The 24,559-nt window shown below is 43.6% G+C and overlaps 1 protein-coding gene across 1 annotated transcript in view; it reads left to right on the forward strand.

Moving 5' to 3' along the window:
- The window catches only part of ATP11C (ATPase phospholipid transporting 11C), an 895,731-nt gene that overhangs the window by 599,551 nt on the left and 271,621 nt on the right, over positions 1-24,559 (forward strand). The gene's annotated exons all lie outside the window — the stretch shown is intronic.

A 24,559-nucleotide genomic window follows, 5' to 3' on the forward strand; every position in this document is an offset into this window, starting at 1 on the left:
GGCTGCCACCCAACAGCATCATCAGGGACTTTCACTGGCATCTGCCTGGCAGCTTCATTCCTGAATTCAGCCTGCTACTTCCACTGGCTTCCACCTTTGAATATCCATTGGGCTGGTTCATCCTTCCACCCTGTACCTGGAGCTGGCTCCTGTCACATAATTCCCAGGAATGTCACATCTGGTGGGCTACCTATGCCAGCAGGTACATAACAACAACACTTGCTGCTCTCCCACACAGGCCCTCAGGCTGAGGAAAGCTCCTCCCCTTCTTGTTTTCAGTGAGGTTTATAGATGGGATGTGTTGTTCATTGTGTCATCCCAGTTCAAATGGAGGCACCCAGATTTATCCATATAAAATGCATTTCAAGACCTGCACAAGAGAAACTCCTTTTCATACAAGAGCAATTCCTTGTTCTTGACACATCTTGGGTCCTCCAGCACGCGGAGGAAGTCAAGCGTACATCAAACTGATGTTGGGCAGTTCTAAGGGAGAAACAAATCAACCACAGCCTTGATTCTGTCCATCCAAGCAAACCCAGATGGGTAGGCAAATCCTAGGGGTGAAAAGAAGAAGAAAAAGCAATGTTTGCTCCTCAAAACGCCTTAAGTAATTGTATTTTAGCATAGGCTTTTTTTAAAAAAAATGCTACAGATTAGTTTTGGCAGCCTTAGTGGTTGTGGGGGAGCTCTGTTGTTATTCCATTAAATAGGAACATATGTAAGCCCTAAACCAGGATGTATATCAGCTTCCAGCCAGCTTAATGTCTCCTGAATAATAGAAATTTAAAGTTTGAAGGTACCTCGGATATCACACAGTGAAACCCTCTCTGCTCAATGCAGGATCTGCAGTGCAGGATGCAACTAGGGAAAACAGCCATAGCTCAGCAATACACCATCTCTTTTGCATGTCAAAGTAAGGCTGGGAGAGAATCCTGTCTGATTTGGTATAAAGGTGTGGCTTGTGATGCTTATTTAAAGGAAAGAGAGCAAGTGCAAAGCCTTTTGTGGTCCTGGAAGTGATGAGATATCTGAGGTTAGCAACTTAGTTGAAGGTGCTTTCTGCCATCTATTATGGAAGGGCCATAGCCATAGGTAAAGCATCTGGTTTGCATGCAGAAGGTCCTGGTTTCAATCAACAGCATCTCCAGTTAGGGCTGGGAGAGACCTCCTGCCTGAAATCCCAGAGAGCCACTCCCAGCCAGTGAAGACAATACAGAGATAAATGCACCGAGTCATGAAGTTTCCTATGTTCCTTCCAAACTACAACATCCCTGGAAGATTGCCTATTCAGCCTCTGCCTAAGTACCTCCAGCAAAGATAATCCCATCACTTCCCAAGGGAGAATATCCCCCTGCCAAAGAGAGCTTATTGTTAGGTAGTTTCTCCTAATGATTACCCAGAATCTGCTTCCTTGCTATTTCCTCTCATTAATTCTAGTTCTGCCCCCTGGAACAACCAGTGACAAGCCTCCTCCATCTTCTGTATGACAGCCTAACAGATATTTGAAGACAGCTGTCATGTCTCCCCTTAATTTTTATTTCTTCCAGCTAAACCTATACCCAGCTCATTCCACTTTTCTTCATAGGACTTGGTTTTCCAGACAGACCCTTCACCATCCTAGTTGCCCTCCTCAGGACATGCAACAGTTTGCAAATGCCATTCTTAAAATGTGGTGTCCAGAACTGGACACAGTCCCTCCAGATGAGGCTTGAAATATAATTGCATCTCATTTCAAGATACCTCACTTCCTGGTTGCACCTTTTTGGATCTCCTTATGACCCTGCATGCCCTTGCATTGATGGCCTCTCATTTGCCAGTGTTCTTCTTCCAATGTGGCATCCTGGGATCCTTAACCCTCTCCTGACCCTGATACTTTAGGAAAGGGGGGGTTTACTTGGTAAACAAAATAAAAAGAGAAAAATAGTCCTATAGTCAACACTAGCTGAACTGGCAAGTAGATTCTCCTCCACATCCCCAGAGAAGGGCTATCATTTAAAAGGTAGCAGCTTTGAGGCAAAAAACAAAGTTTCAGTCTGTCCTCCTGTTAGAATGGACAGCCTTGAAACAGTAGCTTCCTTTAAACCCATTTAGTGGCCCTAATTTCCCAGGGCATGTCACAACCATTTAAAGTACAACATCAAAAAAAGCTTAAAAGAAATCAGTCACAAGGCGTGTCCCTGAACATATACACCTCAGGTGTCAGGACAAAGAGGTGCATCTTTGGTGTTTATGTGTTCCACCTTCAACTCCAAGGGGCTTAAGGTGAAATGCATGGTTCCCCTCATTCTCATTTAATCCCCATGACAACCCTGTGGGGTAGGTTAGGCCAAGAGGCAGTGACAGGTCCTAGGTGAAGTTCATAGCTGAGTGAGGATTTGAACCCTGGTCTCGCAAACTTTAACCACTGTACCACACCAGCTCTTCATTGCATGAGCCCACTAAACATAGGATGCTGCTTTATGCTGAGTCAGACCCTTAGTCCATCCAGCTCAATATTGTCCACACTGACTGGCAGCAGCTTTCCAGGGTTTCAGGCAGTGATATCTGCTAATGCACAAGAATGAACCTGGGCTACGTACACAATATTTTCACACCACACTAAACATAACCGGCTGATTATCACAATACTGCACCATACACTTTTTAGGAGCTGAATGATGAAGAGGGCAGAAAGAAAAGAGAAAACTGTGCTTGCCTGTACAGCTGCATAGCTGCCAAGTTTTCCCTTTTCTCACGAGGAAGCCTATTCAGCATAAGGGAATTTCCCTTTAAAAAAAGGGATAACTTGGCAGCTATGCAGCTGTAATGCTCACTTCAGTGGCGTTGCACAATGTGGGGTGAGTGAGAAGTTTAGCTCATGGAGGGAAACATCAGGGGGAATAAAAGTAGGCTGGGAAAGAGAGACCTGAGGGAGAGGAGGGAGGGAAAGGGAAAGGGAAGGGGATAGTATGCAGCTGAGATGAGGGAAAGTGGGTGCATAGCGACAGACCTGAAAGGAGCCTGCTTTGACAAGAGACTGTGATCCAATTAGTGGCAAAAAAACTGACGTCCTTGTCATGTAACCAACAGTGATCTTGGGTTGGGTTCTTTGGTGACTTTGTTTATTCATTGTTATCATTGTTAATTAATTGGGTATCTTAACTGTTTCAATCCATAAAGAAATACTGCTCAAGCAGCCATTAGACTCAAAGATTGATTGCCTGTCTGCCTCTGTTGAAATTGAGCACACAAGAGGACTGGCTAGTTCTGAGCACAGCACCACCTAGTGGTGGGAGAGGGGTGCTAACGTCTATCATTACAGCATGCAACAGGGAGGAATGATGTGAAAAGAGGTCTCTGGGCCTCATTCAGCACCCAGAGGCTTTGAGGGCATGACCTGGAAGATGCACAACTCATCTGGGAAGGGTGCAAGTTGATTCCCAGGCACCCCTGGGGCACCTGGGCAATTGATAGAGAGGGCCAGTGACACTGCCCATAGATAGATGATTGGACATCTGCCTTGCATGCAGAAGGTCCCAGGATCAATCCCAAGCTTCTGCAGGTAGGGCTGGGAGAGCCTCTGCCTGAAGCATTGGAGAGCTGCCAGTCAGTGCAGACAATACTGGGCTAGTCTGACTTGTTCTAAAGCAACTTCTCATGTTCTGGTGTTCCTAAACCAGCAAAGGCCCAAAAACTCATTCAAAAGGTTTATTTAGGGCAAATAAGAGGAAAATGGGAGAAACAGTAGGTGCTGTTCATCTAGGTTTTAATCAAGAGCATACCCATTGAAATTGATGAGCATGACTAAGTTCAGTCCATTCACTTCAGTAGGTCTACTCTAAGTAAAACCTAGTTGGCTACCACCCAGTATGCACAATCATTAGGAAAATAAACTACTCACCTGGATTACTGGTCTACCTAGTCCATGTTTCCCAAACTTGGGTCTCCAGCTGTTGTTGGACTACAACTCCCATCGTCTCTAGCTAGCAGGACCAGTGGTCAGGTATTATGGGAACTGTGGTCCAGAAAGAGCTGGAGACCCAATATTGGGAAATACTGATCTAGTCCTATAGTAGGCAAATGAACATAGCAAAGAGTTATGCCTAAGGTCACCCCCACAGGAGTAGCCTGATGGAGTCCATCTAAAGCAGTTTCCTATAGCCTTGTCCTCCCTGTAGAACAGGGGTGGGGAACCTCCAACCATTGGTAAATCTGTGTTGTTGGCACTGGCTGACAGCTGCTCCTCAGCCTTATCTGGAGATGCTAGGGATTGAATCTGAGGCCTTCTGCATGCAAGGCAGGCGCTCTTCCACTGCAATCCTTCATCATCACCACTGCTGACCCTCGTGATGGGGGCTAGAATCCAAATTTCTGGACGGCAGCAAATACAATTATCCTTTTCATCAAGAGGTGCAGAAGCACACAAAACAGTGGCAATACACAAATGAAGAGTTAACAAAAAGAAATGCTGCTTCCTTAACAAACCTTATTTTTTTATTCTTCTTCTTTCACGAGAAGGGGAATGAATAGGCACCACGCATTTCATGCAGACACATCAATCTCTTTATCCCAAGACAAGCCTACTCTAGCTTTGTACTAGACCTAATTAGGTTTTAAATGAGATTCCAGCACCCATAATAGCATATTCTGATTGTTCTTTTTATATTGCACAGGTCCCGAACATTCCTCAAGTCTACATTATTAAGCACCAAACCACCACCTGTTCACATTCACAGGGTGAGGCCGCGCATCGCAGCCTCACAGTCCACCCTCACGCAACCTGCAGGCACATTCTGCCTCCCACCAAGATACATCGGCTGGTGTTTAGTTCATGCACAGCCCAGCCTGTGCGATTGTCATGGTCTACAAAATCTTAAAGCATTGCAATCTATAAAACTTAAGTGCATGGTGACCTGTTTGCATGATTGTGGCTCACAGCAGGGATGTGTGTGCTGGTTGCGCATGGATAATTTAAAAAATACTATTTAGTGTTTGTTTTCCTAAAGACTCCTATGCATTAGGAGAATAAGAACATAAGAAGAGCCCGCTGGATCAGGCCAATGGCCTATCTAGTTCAGCATCAACACAGTAGCCAACTAGATGCCTGTGGGAAACTTACAAGCAGGACCTGTGCACAAGAGCCCTCTTCCCTCCTGTGGCTTCCAGTAACTGGTATGCAGAAGCATTCATGCTCCCAACTGTGGAGGCAGAATATAGCCCCCGTGGCTAGCAGCCCTGATAGCCTTTTCCTCCGCAAATAGTCCAATCCTCTTTTAAAGCCATACAGGTAGGTGACTATTGCTGCCTCCTGCAGGAGCAAGTTGCACAGAAGAATGCTGCTGGATTAAATCAAGCGTCCATCTAGCCCTGTGCCCTATTTCTCACGGTGATCCATCAGGTGTCCAACAATCATGGTGACCAGTCAGGAGCCAACAAACAGGGCTTGAAAGCAACAGTCTTTCTCCTTTGTCTCCAGTGTCTGATATTCTGCAATATACTGCACCTGTAACGTGGAGGTTTCTATTCCTATCGTAGTTGCACCCGCCCTGTGAAACGCCCTCCCATCAGATGTCAAAGAGAAAAACAGCTACCAGATTTTTTGGAAGACATCTGAAGGCAGCCCTGTTTGGGGAGGCTTTTAATGTTTAATAGATTATTTTATTTTATTTTTCTGTTGGAAGCCACCCAGAGTGGCTGGGGAAACCCAGCCAGATGGGCAGGGTATCAATAAATTATTATTATTATTATTATTATTATTATTATTATTATTATTATTATTTATTATTATTATCGTGGCTAATAAAAATGCAAGGTTGGTCCTGATAGATCAGACTACATCTCTCAGAAGCCCACAAGTAGTCCTTGAAACCAGAAGCCATGTTCTGCTGTGCAGATGATGCCTTTTCCCCTCAGACAGAGTATGAACAGAAGTCCTGGCACCCTAGTTTGGACCGTATAGTCTGGATTGTGGAGGAAGGCCTGACCACAAACCTCAGTAACTACAGGGGCCAGGAGGAATAAACAAGCCTTGGTGGGACACCAGTCCTAGGACTCAGCCAGGGAGCTGGCCGAATCAGGAGGTGCAATGCATCTAGACGGGCCACAAAAATATCAGTTAAAGGCTTGCCAAAATCACCCGAGGGCCTTCTCGGTAGTGGTGCCCTCCCTGTGGAATGCCCTCCCTTCAGATGTCAAGGAGATAAAGAATTACACAACTTTTAGAAGGCATCTGAAAGTAGCCCTGAATTGGGAGGTTTTTAATGCTTGTTATTTTATTATGTTTTTAGATATGTCGCAAGCCACCCAGAGTGGTTGGGGAAACCCAGCCAGATGGGCAGGGTATAAATAATTAAATTATTATTTTTTATTACTATTACCCCCGGGACAGAAGGACCTAAGAAGAGCCTGCTGCATCAAGCCTGTGGCCCATCTTGTCCAGTGTCAATACTCTCTCAATGGCCAACCCAAAGCCCATGGGAAGAATGCAAACAGGACCCAAGTGCAGCAACAACTGCACTCTCGATGTTTAGAGGCATATCGCATCCGACAGTGGAGGTGGCAGAAGAGTCAGCAACACACCTGAACTGATGAACAGAGAAGAAGTGTGTGGCTGGCAACAGAAAGGCCTACTCAGCAGGAGAAATCATAACGTCAAGTAGCTTCCAGAGTGGGGCCTCACAGATGTTCCACAAACTGCTGCTATAAAACATTTTGTTTGCTGCCTGACTATTACTAGTGGAACATGAAGGGGTCAGGGAGCAACTCCCCTATGGGGAAAGATTACCACGTCAGGGGCTTTTAAGCTTACAAAATAAGCTAGTAATAGGGTTGGGACAGGGTCCTTCAATACAGCTGAATGTTGAAGGATTCAGAACAGACAAAATGAAGACAAAATGGCACCAGAGTGCATATTGAGAGGTAATGTGATGTAATGGTTAGAGTGTCAGACTAGGACCTGGGAGACCAGGCTTCAAATCTCCACTCAGCCATGAAGCTCACAGTGGGACCTCAAGGGGTTGCCGTGGGAGATAAAATGAGGAGGGAGATAACCACGAATACCATTTTGAGCTCCTTGGAGAAAAAGGTGAGATAGAAATACAACAAAGAAATAACTCAATGACTATGTTTACCCTCCACTGTTAGAGGTAGTATGCCCCCAAATACCAACTGCAGGAAGGGAGAAGGCTATTGGGCTCATGGCCTGCTTGCAGGCTTCCCAGAAGCATCTGGCTGGCCACTGTGAGAACAGGGTGCTGAGCAAGATGAGCCACTGGCAGGATTCACCAGGGCCCCTCTTATCTTTTTGGAATACCTCTTCAGCACAAGTTGTGCAACTGGGTAGCTCACTGCTGGTACAAAAACGTGTGCCTTGTCCCGCTGGACAGCTGCCCTACCTCACCAGCTGATGGAGAATCCAAGCCTTGCAATAGCCCTGTTAAGGGAGACCAGACAGCAACTGGTTTTCAATAGCATAGTGCTTCTGAGAATGGAGGCTTATGGTTTGTTGCCATTGGCAGAACTCATGAATCTGCCTAATTCAGGGGTGGGCAACCTGTGGTCTTCAAGATGCCACTGGACTCCAGTTCCCAGCAGTGAGCATGGTCAATGGTCAGGGAATATGGGAGGTGGAGAACTGCTGAATGGCCACAGGTTCCCCATCCCTAGATTAATCCTAAATAACATAGGAACCTAAGAAGAGAACACCTAGTGGATTGGACCCAAGACCCACCCAACCCAACATCCTGTCCTTGCACTGGTAACCAGGGAGGCTTCAAAGCAGAACCTGAACACAACAGCACACACCCCACCTGTGATTTCCTGCAACTGGTATTCAGGGGCACACTAACTCTGACACTGCAGGAAGTGCAAAGCCATTATGACCAGCAACAATTGATAGCCTTATCTGCCATGCATTTGTCTAACCCTCTTCTAAAGCCATTTTGTCTAACGGCTCCATTATCACCTATTGTGGTGGCAAATTCCACAAAGTGAGTGTGCATTGTGTGAAGAAGGAGCTGAATCCACTGCCCATAAAATGTCATCTCCTTAGCATGAGCATTACAGGTCTCTCTCTCTCTCTCTCTCTCTCTCTCTCTCTCTCTCTCTCTCTCTCTCTCTCTCTCACACACACACACACACACACACACACACTGCCTGCCTGCCTGCCTGCCTGCCTGCCTGCCTGCCTGCCTGCCTGCCTGCCAAAATATTATGTCTGGGGCCAGCCAGCTTCAAATGAGATACAAATGTTATCTCCATGGTAATTATATCTCAAGCTGCCCCCATCACTGATTCTGCTTCTACCTCAGAACTGATTTGCCCACACATTCCGCCCAAAATAGACTGCCTTCTCATCAGCAAGGGACCTTTGCTAATTTCTTGTTATTAGAATTCAACTTCATTTACATTCACCAACTGATAACTGGCTTCAGTTTGATGTGAAGACCAAGAGGCAACCCAATAAAAGAAGACGAAGATGATGAAAAAACAGTGTGCTGTAGTGGTTAGAGTATAAGACTTGTATCTGAGAGAACAGGGTTCAAATCCCCACTCAACCATGAAGTTCATGGGGCCAGTGACTGCATCTCAGCCTAATCTACTTCTACAGGGCTACTTTGGGGATAAAATGAGGAAGAGAAGAAGAAGCAATAACTAAATAATAATGAAGAAAGCCAAATAGGATCCTCCCTCTCAGAACCCATGGAATAACTAGCCAATTTGACCTAGAGGAGTTGTCCTTCTGAACCCCAAAACTGACAGTCAGTTTGACCATGACACTTAGAAGGAGTATAACTCCACCCCATCCATTGCATTCACTCTCAGAACATAACTGTCTGCAGTGCCCTAATGGAAGGAGGAGAGACCTTAATTAGGGCTGCCAAACAGATTTTATATCTTTTTAAAATGTTATCATTTAGCTGATTGATTAAATTTGGAAATGTACACACATTTACCCAAATATCAGTATAGAGGCCCTTTTCCGGGTATGAAAGGGAGAATATTTTATTTTTCATTCAGTGTTCCAGTAGCCTGCCTAAAATAATAATAAATAGCACGCCTTTAACCAGTGTTATTAAAATTTGCCTGCATTGGTTAACTCTCATCCCCACTGATTAAGCTTTGGTCAGTTAATCCTTCAACCATTCTAGTCAGAGCTTGCAGCCCTATAAACAACCAAACAAATCAGCTAGATATGATTTTCTCTGTGTCATTCAATAAGCATAGGGTACATAGCTGCCAAGTTATCCCTTTTTTAAAGGGATTTTCCCTTATGCTGAATAGGCTTCCTCGCGAGAAAAGGGAAAACTTGGCAGCTATGATAGGGTAGGAGTTTGGTTTCGTTTGCATCTTAATGCAAACCAGCTTAATTCACACTTCTTAAGATAATAAGCATAAGATAATAAGCGAACACAGCTCACCTTTGAAATTTGCACTTCTTTAGATTTTTGCAATGCAGTTCTCCTATCCGAAATGTGCCCAAAGATGCATTAAATTAGGGCAAATTGCTTGCAAAATGTGCATGTTAGGCAGGATCACGTGCAAAAATGGGTATTTTAGAGAAAATGCAAACTAAAATGCTAATGAATTTTCATGAGGACTTTTTAAAAAAGAAAAAAGAAATCAAGTTGCTGCAGCCATGTTTCAAACTGAATTTGACTGAGGGGAAAAAGAGAGAGAAACTGAGATAAACCAAAACATACACAATCATCTTATGCTTATGACATATACTGCCCTTTGCTGATGAGCCCGGAGGGCATTTAATTTGATTATTTTTCACCTTTACTGTGGAAGCTCACCTCAGCATTCAGCTAATCAAAACATTATTGTGCGGAGAAGCTGACATTTAATGGTAAGTCCTAGGATTTGGAAAGGTTTAAATGGAAATTGACCAAGAAGCATCAGCAATGAAATGCCTTCCAAAAAAAAAAATTGACCCAAAGTCATCCATGTTTCTAACATTTCTAGGTAACAAACATTAACAATGAATGTGACCTGTTGCCATGTTGCTGACATCAGCCCTTCTATTCCCATTGTTCCAGTATAGGTTCTCATCCTTATTGCAGTGAAAATGATGCCATGCACAAGAAAAAGATCTCAGTAGTAAAAGTAAAAGGTAAAGGACCCCTTGATGGTTAAGTCCAGTCAAAGGTGACTATGGGGTTGTGGCGCTCATCTCGCTTTCAGGCTGAGGGAGATGGCGTTTGTCCACAGACAGCTTTCCGGATCATGTGGCCAGCAGGACTTAACCACTTCTGGTGCAACAGGACACCATGTCGGCATGGAAACACTGTTTACCTTCCTGCCAGAGCGGTACCTATTTATCTACTTGCACTTTGACGTGCTTTCGAACTGCTAGGTTGGCAGGAGCTGGGACAGAGCAATGGGAGCTCACCATTCGAACCACTGACCTTCAGATCAGGAAGCCCAGGAGGGTCAGTGGTTTAGTTCATAGCGCCACCCGCATCCCTATTGGTCTCAGTAGTAGGCTTGATGGAACTCCAACATTATGGGGAGGAAAACCAATGTGAGAGGGAATCCAGAACAGCGCAGTAAGGACTGAGAGGACTCAGGGGCCATGGGATGTTGACTGATTATTAACATAAGAACATTTAAAAGCCCTGTTGGTCAGGGCAATAGGCCATCTATTCCACCAACTTGTTCTAACAATGGCCACGCACATGCCAGTGGGAAAGGAGGAAGCAGGACCCTAGCACAAGTGCATTATTATTATTATTATTATTATTATTATTATTATTATTATTTTATTAAATTTATATACCACCCTATACCCAGAGGTCTCAGGGCAGTTCACAGAAAAGATCACAATATATAAAATAAAAATAAAAACAATAACCCAATAATATCCCCCCCCAAAGAGCAACATTTTAAAAGGGTATAGGATGTCAATCAAGTCAACCAAAGGCCTGGTTTAAAAGGAACATTTTTGCCTGGCGCCTAAAGGTGTATAACAAAGGCACTTGGAAAACTTCTCTGGGGAGAGCATTCTGCAGATGGGGAGCCATTGCAAAGAAGGCCCCATTCTCGTGTTGTCACCCTCTGGACCTCTCGAGGAGGAGGCACATGAAGAAGGGCCTCATAAGATGATCTCAGGGTCCAGGTAGGTTCATATGGAAAGATGCGGTCCCTCCTGCGGTTTCTAGCAACTGGTATTCAAAAGTATTGTTGCCTCCAACTCTAAAGGCAGAGCAGATCCATCATGCTTTACCCAATACTCATTCTATATCTATCTATAATCTATCTCTCTATCTCTCTATTGCTCCATCTACCATATCTATCTATCTATCATTAGATTTCCACAAATTTCACATAGGCATTCTAATACATAATAATTTTTCTTTTGTTTTATTGACTTCCCGTCTCATTTTCCATGTTTTTTTAATTCCTCCCCTTTGCTGCACCCTGTCAATATTCTATAATAATAACAATAATAATAATAATAATAATAATAATAATAATAATAATAATTTATTATTTATACCCCGCCCATCTGGCCGGGTTCCCCCAGCCACTCTGGGCGGCTTCCAACAAAATATTAAAATACAGAAATCCATCAAACATTAAAAGCTTCCCTAAACAGGGCTGCCTTGAGATACCTTCTAAAGGTCTGGTAATTGTTGTTCTCTTTGACCTCTGGTGGGAGGGCATTCCACAGGGTGGGTGCCACTACCGAGAAGGCCCTCTGCCTGGTTCCCTGTAAAGCCACCTAGGTTGGTGGCCACCTATAGGAGTGAGTTTCACAGTTTAACTATGCACTACATGAAGATGTTAGTTTCTTTTATCTGCCCTGAATCTTCTTTCGTTGCAGGGAAACAACTGGAATCCAGGGGAAGAGGGAGTGGTGTCAAGTGGAGGGGCTGGAATCCTGAACAGTGAGCAGCCTAGACGGTAACATCCCATTGCAGGTTCAATCTCTTCCATCTAATATATCGCCAGCCAAGGATTTTAAAATTCAATTCGAAATTCAACCAAGATGACTTTGCCTTTTAGCTCATGACATACTATGTTTCATAGTATTATTCACACAAATGGCATTGCTGCCAAGAGGCGGGGGGTTGGGGAGGGAGAGAGAGAGGAGGAGGGAACATCCTATTTCAGGAAATCTGCTTGGGTCATCTTGCTTCCTCGTATATTTTATAAGATGAAAACAATCTGGCCAGTGTTAAGAGCAAATCAGAATCTAGCGCTGATGGATCAAAGCCAGTAATCAAATGAAACCTTCTATTGACTTTTGTTTACAAGTTTGAGCTGTGCTGCTGGGGTGAGAATGTGAGATTTCATTTCCTTTCCTTCCGTGGGCAAATGGAGATAGGAGCATTGGGGCTTTCATTTCCCTTTTATATCAGATGGAAATCATCTGTGTACTTGCTTAATGATTTTTAAATTGCATTTTGGACACTGATGGTCAGAGGGAGCGGGGGGGGGGGGGACTGTGCAGTTTGTTAAGCTGTTCACATCTCTCTTTCAGTGGCATTCCCCCCCCCTTCCAGCTTTTTGTTATGTGCAAGCTATGTGAGAGCACAGACATCGCTCTGCTATTCAGGAACATATTTGCCTGTGTCAAAAAGTGCCCATTCTTTTGACAATTTTCCCACAATATCTACAAAAACGTTTGCCTATGCAATTATATTATGCTCTTTCTCGTTCTCCGCTTTGTTTATCTTCAGTAATGTCTCATAGTCAAAGCAATTGGATATATAGTGCAGTTGTTGTTTATTCGTTTAGTCGTGTCCGACTCTTCGTGACCCCATGGACCATAGCACGCCAGGCACTCCTGTCTTCCACTGCCTCCCGCAGTTTGGTCAAACTCATGTTCGTAGCTTCGAGAACACTGTCCAACCATCTTGTCCTCTGTCGCCCCCTTCTCCTAGTGCCCTCAATCTTTCCCAACATCAGGGTCTTTTCCAAGGATTCTTCTCTTCTCATGAGGTGGCCAAAGTATTGGAGCCTCAGCTTCACGATCTGTCCTTCCAGGGAGCACTCAGGGCTGATTTCCTTAAGAATGGATAGGTTTGATCTTCTAGCAGTCCATGGGACTCTCAAGAGTCTCCTCCAGCACCATAATTCAAAAGCATCAATTCTTCGGCGATCAGCCTTCTTTATGGTCCAGCTCTCACTTCCATACATCACTACTGGGAAAACCATAGCTTTAACTATACGGACCTTTGTCGGCAAGGTGATGTCTCTGCTTTTTAAGATGCTGTCTAGGTTTGTCATTGCTTTTCTCCCAAGAAGCAGGCGTCTTTTAATTTCGTGACTGCTGTCACCATCTGCAGTGATCAAGGAGCCCAAGAAGGTAAAATCTCTCACTGCCTCTATTTCTTCCCCTTCTATTTGCCAGGAGGTGATGGGACCGGTGGCCATGATCTTGGTTTTTTTGATGTTGAGCTTCAGACCATATTTTGCGCTCTCCTCTTTCACCCTCATTAAAAGGTTCTTTAATTCCTCCTCGCTTTCTGCCATCAAGGTTGTGTCATCTGCATATCTGAGGTTGTTGATATTTCTTCCGGCAATCTTAATTCCGGCTTGGGATTCATCTAGTCCAGCCTTTCGCATGATGAATTCTGCATATAAGTTAAATAAGCAGGGAGACAATATACAACCTTGTCGTACTCCTTTCCCAATTTTGAACCAATCAGTTGTTCCATATCCAGTTCTAACTGTAGCTTCTTGTCCCACATAGAGATTTCTCAGGAGACAGATGAGGTGATCAGGCACTCCCATTTCTTTAAGAACTTGCCATAGTTTGCTGTGGTCGACACAGTCAAAGGCTTTTGCATAGTCAATGAAGCAGAAGTAGACGTTTTTCTGGAACTCTCTAGCTTTCTCCATAATCCAGCGCATGTTTGCTATTTGGTCTCTGGTTCCTCTGCCCTTTCGAAATCCAGCTTGCACTTCTGGGAGTTCTCGGTCCACATACTGCCTAAGCCTGCCTTGTAGAATTTTGAGCATAACCTTGCTAGCGTGTGAAATGAGCGCAATTGTGCGGTAGTTGGAGCATTCTTTGGCACTGCCCTTCTTTGGAATTGGGATGTAGACTGATCTTCTCCAATCCTCTGGCCATTGCTGAGTTTTCCAAACTTGCTGGCATATTGGGTGTAGCACCTTAACAGCATCATCTTTTAAAATTTTAAATAGTTCAGCTGGAATATCATCACTTCCACTGGCTTTGTTATTAGCAGTGCTTTCTAAGGCCCATTTGACTTCACTCTCCAAGATGTCTGGCTCAAGGTCAGCAACCACACTACCTGGGGTGTACGAGACCTCCATATCTTTCTGGTATAATTCCTCTGTGTATTCTTGCCACCTCTTCTTGATGTCTTCTGCTTCTGTTAGGTCCTTACCACTTTTGTCCTTGATTATGGTAATCTTTGTACGAAATGTTCCTTTCATATCTCCAATTTTCTTGAACAGATCTCTGGTTTTCCCCATTCTATTGTTTTCCTCTATTTCTTTGCATTGCTCGTTTAAGAAGACCCTCTTGTCTCTCCTTGCTGTTTTTTGGAAATCTGCATTCAGTTTCCTGTATCTTTCCCTATCTCCCTTGCATTTTGCTTGCCTCCTCTCCTCCGCTATTTGTAAGGCCTCGTTGGACAGCCATTTTGCTTTCTTGCATTTCCTTTTCCTTGGGATGGTTTTCGTTGCTGCCTCCTGTATAATGTTACGAGCCTCCATCCATAGTTCTTCAGGCACTCTGTCCACCAAATCTAAATCCTTAAACCTATTCCTCACTTCCACTGTGTATTCATAAGGGATTTGATTCAGATTGTATCTTACTGGCCCAGTGGTTTTTCCTACTTTCTTCAGTTTAAGCTGGAATTTTGCTATAAGAAGCTGATGATCTGAGTTACAGTCAGCTCCAGGTCTTGTTTTTGCTGACTGTATAGAGCTTCTCCATCTTTGGCTGCAGAGAATATAATCAATCTGATTTCGATGCTGCCCATTTGGTGATATCCATGTGTAGAGTCGTCTCTTGTGTTGTTGGAAGAGAGTGTTTGTGATGACCAGCTTGTTCTCTTGACAGAACTCTATTAGCCTTTGCCCTGCTTCATTTTGAACTCCAAGGCCAAACTTGCCAGTTATTCCTTTTATCTCTTGATTCCCTACTTTAGCATTCCAATCCCCTGTAATGAGAAGAACATCCTTCTTTGGTGTCATTTCTAGAAGGTGTTGTAGGTCTTCATAGAATTGGTCAATTTCACTTTCTTCAGCACCGGTAGTTGGTGCATAAACTTGGATTACTGTGATGTTAAAAGGTCTGCCTTGGATTCGTATCGAGATCATTCTGTCATTTTTGAGATTGCATCCCATTACAGCTTTTGCCACTCTTTTGTTGACTATGAGGGCCACTCCATTTCTTCTACAGGATTCTTGCCCACAGTAGTAGATATGATAGTGCAGTTACATTACTCCAATCACCAGGTAATCCCTGGTTGGCTAGGATGACCAATGTACTTGATTCAAGAGGCACTACTTCTTCACTCACAACTGACTTTGTTTGCCCTCACTCGATATTATCTTGTAGCAAGACCAGATTTGCTACACATTGCCATGACACCATCCCATCCACAATATGCCCACATATTTTCAGAAAGAACATAGAAGCAGTAAGCAGAAAGGTGGAGAGACGTACAGAAGCAATAGCAGAGAAGGGAAGCAATAGCCCACCATGCATTGCTTGACTCTCAGCCCGACAGCAGGACCAATAGACAGGGATGATGGGGAACTTTAGTCCAGCAATATCAGGAGGGCCACAAGTTTATCATTCTAGTCTTACAGGCCGTGCCGGAGCTTCATGCTTCATGCTCCAGCACCAGGGGCAGAGAGCAGGCGGGGGTGGGGCTGGCACATGTCCCGGGGCAGAGCGCACCACCTGTAGGGGCATGGCATGTGTTCTGGGGGCGGGGACAGCCACAATGGCACCCTACCTGGATTGCGCTGCCCAGGGCTGCGCGCTCGCAACGCCCCCTTCTTCCTACGTGCCTGCTTACAGGAAAGAGGACAAAGTTAACAATGTATGGGGGGGAATGGCACAGAAAGAAACTATAGTCAGCTCCAAACAGAAAGTGCCCCTCCTCTCTTGGTCTCTCGTTCTCTCAACCTTCCCCCTGAGTAAACATTGGAGCAACTCTGGTCTGAAATGCCATCAGCTGTAGCAAGGTACTTGGCATAGCTATGTAAGTTAGTGCTCACCTCTATTGCCCACATTGAATTCTAAGTCTTTGCTCCTATGTGTGCCCAGTTGGTTGCTTAGCATGCAAACAGGTGTGGAAGGAGAGGGGAACTGGCCCAATGGATCTATATATCAGGAAAAGCAGTGCCTTTGCTCTTTGGTGATTTGGTAATTAGGTGCAGGGGAAGAATATCTCCTCAAAGAAAGGTTGTAGGATTCACAAATGGTGCCTATTAGAATCCTCCCCCTCTCAGCATTCAGATGATACCTCTCCTGCCTACACCAGCAAATGTTTCAGGAGAAGCTGCAGAGAGAAAGAGGGGGGGGGCACATGTGTACAACATTGGTAATTTGGATAGCTGTGCTTCCTATTCACATTAGCTGTTTGAGCATTAACTGAATGCCATCTCTCTCTTTTTCTCTTTTAAAAGAGAAAAATTCAGTACATCCCCCCATGCACAATGGGATGTAACATTTGGCTAAAGAGTTTGCGATAAGAAAACGCTTGCATCCCCCTGTCTGGCTGCATCTGTTTACTCCTGTGCTCCAAAATGATTTCAGATTTTCCGACAATCTTCCCCAGAAACACGGAGGCCATTGATTGCTTGCATGCACACTGCAAAGACATATGCAAATCTCAATTGTTCCAGCTTTGAAGAGCTCGTTATTTCAAATATTGTTTGACTTTGATATATGCTCAAATTTCTAAGATAGAAGAATGTTTCCCATTGATTGAACTTGAGCTTTTTATCTTTACTCGCATGCCCAATAATGAGGAGAATAACTCTGTGCATTAGCCCAGCAGTAACCTTGCATGTCCCTTTCCAACAATTTATAGGTCTGCAGAAGGAAAGGGGGAAAAGGGAAAGGCTTATCTTAGCCAAATGTTAACCAAGTGACATTGTATGGGATATGAAATGGAACAGTTGTCTGTAAGGCTGTCACCTGATGATAATGTTAATAATATAAAAAAACCTGCAGTCAATTAACTGGGTAAGGTTTTGATCAATTTAATCTGCATATTTTTGCATACAAGAGAGAACTATTGTTTCAAAGGATAAGAAAAGGTGGGTGAGGCCAGAGCAAGAGATGTGACTCTTTGTATAGTAGGTTCTATTTCAGCCATGCAAAAGTCAGAGATTTCTGCATGCACACATGATTCCTTGGTCAAGAGCCATTATCACAGTTCAATGATGCTTTCCAGCATGCCAGAAGCACTCAAGGAAGAGATGTAGCCAGGTCAGTAAGGAAGAGGCAGTGCAGCCAGGGAAGGAGGGAGGAGGAGTCACAAAGGCCAAATAGAGATACCTCAAGGGCCACATTTGACCCCTGCAGCTGAGGTTCCTAATCCCTTTTTTAAGATGAATCACAGCTGGTAATATCTCCACTTACAAAACTGCAGGTTTTTTTGAAATTCTAGAAAGCTACCTTCTAAAAAATGAAGTCTGCTTAATTTTGATCACCTTTTAATTGAAAGTGCTGCAATCAAGAAACCTAACTGAATAATCAACCAAATTTTCCCTTTTCTTGTGAGGAAGCCTATTCAGCATAAGGGAATTTCCCTTTAAAAAGGGGGAGAACTTGACAGCTATGTTCAGCAGAGTCCCACCAACCTCAGTGCTCTGCTTTGCTACACAGTGATTTTCTTCCAGTTCCATGTGTGCCTCTGAATACCAGTTGTTTTAAACTGCAGGAGGGGAAAGTGCTGTTGTGCTCAAGTCCTGCTTTTGGCAGAAGATGCTTCAGGCTAGCTACCAAAAGTAGTAGACCAAATAGGCCTGTGGCCTGATCCAGCAGGAGTCTTCTAACCTGGATGAGGGAGATCATCTGGAGCTGAGCATTGAACATTTACTGGTAAATGAGAGAAATGAGGGTGAAACCAATTCATTTACTGCAAGCCCTCTTGGCACTTGAGAAATTAAAACTCTACTATGAAGCAGCATGTCTGTGCTGGCTAAGAGAATGGATTATGTTAAATAATACAGATATCCTGGATTTAGAAAGATATGAAAATATATTCGGCTGGCATTCGTATTTATGGCAGGATAAGGTCAAAGTACATAAGGGTTTTCTAAACCATATAATTAAAAGATCAATGTATGAGGTCTGGGACAGGAATAAGAGATTAGAAAGAAAAACTCCATGGTGGATTTCTCCAATTAATATACTGCCAGTCAAAAAATTAAATATGGAAGAGAGAGTGGTAACATATGATGAATTAATTATGGAGACGGAATCTGGACTTAAGCTAAAACCCTATGACCAGATACAAGATCGTTTTTTAGGATGGCTACAATACCATCAGGTCAATGATTTAAGGCAGATAAGAAAAATTAGGTTTTGAAAAGAAACTATCAAAATTTCAAATTGAGTTGTTGGAAAACAATGTTAAATTATTGTCAAAAATGTATAATTTGTTGTTGGATTGGTACACTATGGATGAGGCAGTAAAATTTTGTATGGTAAAATGGGCAATAGATCTTGGGCATAATATTGAGTTCGAAGAATGGATAAAATTATGGAAGGAAAATCTTAAATTCACAGCATGCATAGTTCTAAAAGAGACTGTAATGAAAACAATATACCACTGGTATATGACGCCGGCAAAAATGTATAGAAAGAAGGACAAAGCATGCTGGAAATGAAAGTATCAGATGGTGATTTCTACCACATGTGGTGGACATGTGACAAAGTAAAAAAAAAAAAGGGAATCGGTTTACAATGAACTAAAAAAACTAGGTATACATTCCCAAAAAAACCCAAGGCCTTTTTGTTAGGGCTGATGGGAAATGAAATTTAAAAAGCAGACCAAAGATTGTTCATGTATACCACAGTGGTGGCGAGAATATTAATAGCCCAGAAATGGAAATCTCAAGAAAGCAGGTTCTCCCATAAAGGAGAGCATGGGTTGCAGAAGGGTTAACAAGACATCCCAGGGTGGGAGAGGCGGGTCAGTTTGGATGGCCACATGTGTGATTGGTGGGTGTGCTGTTGCTGGGGAAATTTGCTTGTAGCAAGTGATTGATTGACAGCCTTACCCTATATATGCTTAGAAAGCAGCTTTCAGTTCCACTTTTGCTGCTCGCAATGAATATCCCTCCCGCCCTCCTCTAATTTTAGGTGTTTTTGCATTGACTTGCTGCGCCTTTCATGGGGTCGCCTGTTTTGGATCAGGGGCCTGGTAGGAATTTTGCTACTTGGCTGATTGGCTGGTGCCAGGTGGTTTTTGCCTACTACGCTGCAATAAGTCACAACTTGTAAGGTTGGTGGTTAGGCTACATCTTATTTTCGGAGAAACAGGGTATTGATTTAGTATTGATATAGTATTTAGTAGTGAGTTAGCATTTAGTATTGAAAAATTGTAAAATGTGCGAGTAAAGTGAAATAAATTACCTACTTAAGGGAGGGGGGAAGTCAAAACCTGACAAAGGCTATTTGCCGTATAAATGTAAATTGTATTGTTGGATGCAAAGAAATCTGAGAAAAGAATAAAAATTTATTGGGGGGGGAGTAAATCTTACAAAGGATTGTGTCATCACAAGGTGCATTTTTTGAAACTGACACATGAGCTGTGTTAAATGTTATTCTTTACCACTGGAAACAAAACATCAAATTTGGCTGTTGACCAAGGTCAATCTCCCTAAGATCTTAGGGTCAATCTCCCTAAGATCTTAAGACCTACCAGTAAAATTCAAAGAGGTTTTGACATTTGCACATTTATTTGTGGATTTTTAAAATTAAAAAAAAACCTGCCCTTCAGTGTAAGGTCCAAGAGTGTGTTACAGCAACACAAAAATATAGTATTAAAATTGAGACAATAATAAAAACATACATGCTATAAACCGGGGGACCTGTGGCCCTCCAAATGTTGTTGCACTCCAACACCCATCATTCTTAATGGATGTTAATTCCATTTATTCATCAGCATCTTCTAGGCCATCTCTACTTTATGTCAGGTCTTCTCTGGTTCCCAGAAATTCATATTATGGCAGCAGATCGTTCTCCATGATTAGGTTTGATTGTGATTGGGAAGAAAACGGAACACACAGTAGATGTAGAATTGGGAAACAGCCAGCAAGAATTGGAAATGAGGACTGGCCAGAGTAAGTTTATTGGATAGATGTCAGGATGTCAAGCTACTCAGTGTAGACCCACTTAAATTAATGAACCTATATGAGTCCTGTCCTTTGCTTTCAATGGGCCTACTGTTTGTAGGATTAACATCAGATACAGTCCAAGTCAGGAGGCGAAGTTACTTTTTGCTGTTTGCTGCTGGGCCTCTGCTTTCTATAAGTGAGAGACAGAGACAGAGAGACTCTACTCTAGAAGAGCACTCTGCACATTCTCTGAAGCACCAGAATCCTGAAGAGGAATACCACTTGGATTTTCATGATCTTGATCAGCAACTAGAATCCAGGCACAGATCAAGCAGGCCCTGTGGTAGAGTACCTGTGTGGCATGCAAAAGTGCCGGTTTTCATCCCCAGCATCTCCTGCCAGGGATAGGATAGACTCCTGGCTGAAATCCTAGAGCCACTATCAGTCAGTGCAAAAATACTGTTACATGTACCAAAGGCTAAATTTAGAAGAAGGAAGCTTACTTTGTTCTATTAACAGTGAACAGTACCATTGATGGATGCAATAGACCCAAGTTCTGGTAGCAATAACCAGGATCTCCTGGAACCCATAGCTCCTCAAGAAGGTTCCAAGAAACAGCAACCCCCCCCCCTCCCTACACGAACCAGGACCCTCCTCCCTGGGGATCCCATGCTCCATGGTTTGTGCTCGCCAGTGCAGCTGAGAATGGATTGGGGGCCTTTAAAAGAGAGACTAGGACAGTGTTTCTCAAACTTGGGTCCCCAGCTGTTGTTGGACTACAAATCCCATCATCCCTAGCTAGCAGGACCAATGGTCAGGGATGGTGGTAGTTGTAGTCCAACAACAGTTGGAGACCCAAGTCTGAAAAACACTGGCCTAGGATGAATAACCAGGGTCAGGAATGAAAAAACACCATTGAAACACATTGAAGTGTGGATTACACACGAAAGCTCATACCTTGAAAGCTTATATTTAGTTATCTTTAAGGTGCCACTGGAATTATTAAAAAAGATTTTTTAAATCTTTCATCTTGTTATTTATTATGACTATGAGAGATCAACACGGCTATGCACCTGAATTGAAACACATGATTACTCTCCCAGACGGTCCTGGTCCATGGTCCTGATATCTGGGTCACTGACCATCCTTATTCTAGCAGCTATATTCTAGCTAGCCCACTGCCCTGAAGGTATACTTGGATGTGCTCAAGCTCTAGGATCTACCATAGATGACAGATTGGGCTCTGCTTGTCCTGGCAAGGCTGAAAGACATTTGCTCTCCAGGGCTTCAAAGATGAGTGCCTCCTAGCCCTCCTTGGAGCCCTCCCGAGCCAGAGAACTGTTACTGACTGTACCATCTGCCACTACTTCCATGGGACACAATAGATTAATCTACCACAGATTAATCAACATAGAGATAACTTGCAGGTCACCTGGCAGCAGCTCAAATGAAACTCACATGCTCAGGAGGCATTGATGGCCACCAACTTGGATGGCTTTTAAATAGGATTGGACAATTCATGGAGGATGCATCTATGAATGGCTACTACCAGTAGCTGTGATTGAGACTAGAATATACCTCAATGGTTGGAGGAAGCAATACTTCTGAATACCAGTTGCTGGAAACTGCAGAAGCAGCGAGTGCTTTTGTGGGTTCTGCTTGTGAGTTTCCCAGTGGGTTGGCCACTGTGAGAATAGGACACTGGACTAGGTTAGCCATTGGCTTGATCCAACAGGCTCTTGTTATGTTCTTAGGTTCTTAAATGCACCATCACTCTTTAATGTAGCAAGTTCACACATTCAACTGTGCCCTCTCTCTTTCCATGTGGCTTTGTTTGGACATTGAGCTTTCCCATGTGTTATGTCCAACAAGTTGTTACACTTCTGGAAGCAAACGGGTATAAACCATCACACATGTTTGGTATATAGGCAGTCATTCAGTCTGTGACATCTCTGATTCACCACATCCATAGATGTGGGATTTTTGAATATTTAGATTTGGGGGGAATGAGGATAGAAGAGAGGGACCTATGTGAGAGAAAGGCCAGAGAAGGTTTATCCTAATGGTGTGAGGCTGAGAAAGGGGGAAGCTTCCCCAGGTGGGAGCTGGGAAAACTCATTTGTATGTGGATTGAAGATTAAGATATAATTATGCTAGAGGGATATATACATATAATTTAGTGCCTCGTTAGGGACGTGGGTGGCGCTGTGGGTTAAACCACTGAGCCTAGGGCTTGCTGATCAGAAGGTCAGCAGTTCAAATCCCCACGACGGGGTGAGCTCCCGTTGCTCGGTCCCAGCTCCTGCCAACCTAGCAGTTCGAAAGCACGTCAAAATGCAAGTAGATAAATAGGTACCTCTACAGCGGGAAGATAAACGGCGTTTCCATGTGCTGCTCTGGTTTGCCAGAAGCGGCTTTGTCATGCTGGCCACATGACCCAGAAGCTGTAAGCCAGCTCCCTTGGGCAGTAAAGCGAGATGAGCGCCGCCACCCCAGAGTCCTCCGTGACTGGATCTAATGGTCAGGGGTCCCTTTACCTTTATTATTATTACTATTATTATTATTGGTGTTGTTTTTTAATTTTTCCTGTCTCTCTGTTCCTTTCCCCTTCTCATTTTCTTTTTCTCTTTCCTTTGGTGTTTCTCTCCTTCTTGATTCTATTTCTTTCAGGTACTATTTTATTGTATTGTGAAAACTTTAATAAAAAATATTTGAAATAAAGCAAACAAGGCAAAAAACCTTCTGTACCTCTGACCTAAAAGATTCAGGTACTGTGTGACAGGAAATAATTTTCTTTGCTCCAAAACCCTGGAGAATCCCTGCCAGTCAGAATAAGACACCACTGGGATAGATGAACAAAGATACTGAGTGATATAAGGCAGATTCCAATGCCCTCCCCAAAGGTAACATCAATACAGACGTCCAGACAGGAGTTGCAACATTTATGGGGTATAATAATAATAATAATAATAATAATAATAATAATAATAATAAATTTCCACAGTCCCTTTCTCCATCCCAGTGGAAATAAGCTTACTGGCACCACTAAGGCAATGCTGAAGAGTTACATTTGCAAGGCAGAAACCAAGAAGAAGGAAACTCCCTTTGGTGAGCCACCAGAATTGTTCTATAGAGGGGGTGCTGCCGCTGCAGGGGGGGAACAGAATCCACACAAGGAAGGAAAAGATGAAAAAGCAAATATGTATTAACACATGGAGCATCTTTGCATAGGGTTTGTGCATCAGGGGGGGTTCTGCCCCCCCCAAACAACCCCCCCACTCTGCCTCACTGATCTGCATTAACAGTTACGTTTTGGTACAATTCAAATAATGATAAGAATAACACTCGCACTTCCTCCCCAACCCTCTGCAAAAAAGCCTGGGGCACAACTGTGATTTCGGCTCACCCAGCTGCACACAAAGGTATCTCAGAATTAAAGGATGCTCTTCCAGGTTTTATGATCCTGCAGGAGAGAGGAAGCTGAGAATCTTGACGCATTTGTGTTGTGAGATTGGGGGATTTCTTTTCTCTCTTTTCTTCCCTCCACCACCCCAAATTAATATTCAGGTCACTTTGCACTATTTCACTGTTATTCCCCTCTCCCATCACCCAGCCAATGGGAGGGCTGTTCATTAGCATTCAGGAGCCACATCCACCTCCTTGCAAGCATTTGGAGAAAACCTTGGGATGCCAGCTGAGGGGACCTCCTCAGATATAGGCTAGAGTTATTGTGTTGCCATGGCAACAGCAAGGCAACTGGCTGCAGTGCACTATAAATGAATGGGGAATGTCAGCAGAACCTGTTTGTTATGCTGGGTGCAGAATCCCACAGAGTTCTCCCCGTGAAAGATTTTCAAGCCCTGTCTGCATCCACCACACTCTTGTTTGAATCACCAGCTTAAATTGATTGTGCTTCTGTAGAACTCTGAGGGGGGGGGGAGAAAACCCAGCAACCACAACCCTGCCATGTGAGTCAAATTAAAGAGGACTGATTTCTGCAGTTTCCAATCTGGAAGAAAAGGAAGGGGGACATTTACAAGACATGGGGTGTTAGCAATGAAATAATGCAGATGGTGGCCTGATAGAAAAGTCCTGATAACACATCACTTAGGCAAGCTGATAAAAAAAACATGTATAATTTGAGAAGGAAGGATTAGAGAGGGTTTGTCATCCTTCCTTCAGGCCTCCTACATAGACTGGAGACATTTAAACAAACATACAGAAGCAAATATCCCTCAAAGCTACAAAAATTGCATGCTTCTTTGGTAAAGATCATGCCACTCTGTTTGGT

This window comes from Zootoca vivipara, chromosome Z (genome assembly GCF_963506605.1).
Source record: "Zootoca vivipara chromosome Z, rZooViv1.1, whole genome shotgun sequence".
Lineage (NCBI taxonomy): Eukaryota > Metazoa > Chordata > Lepidosauria > Squamata > Lacertidae > Zootoca > Zootoca vivipara.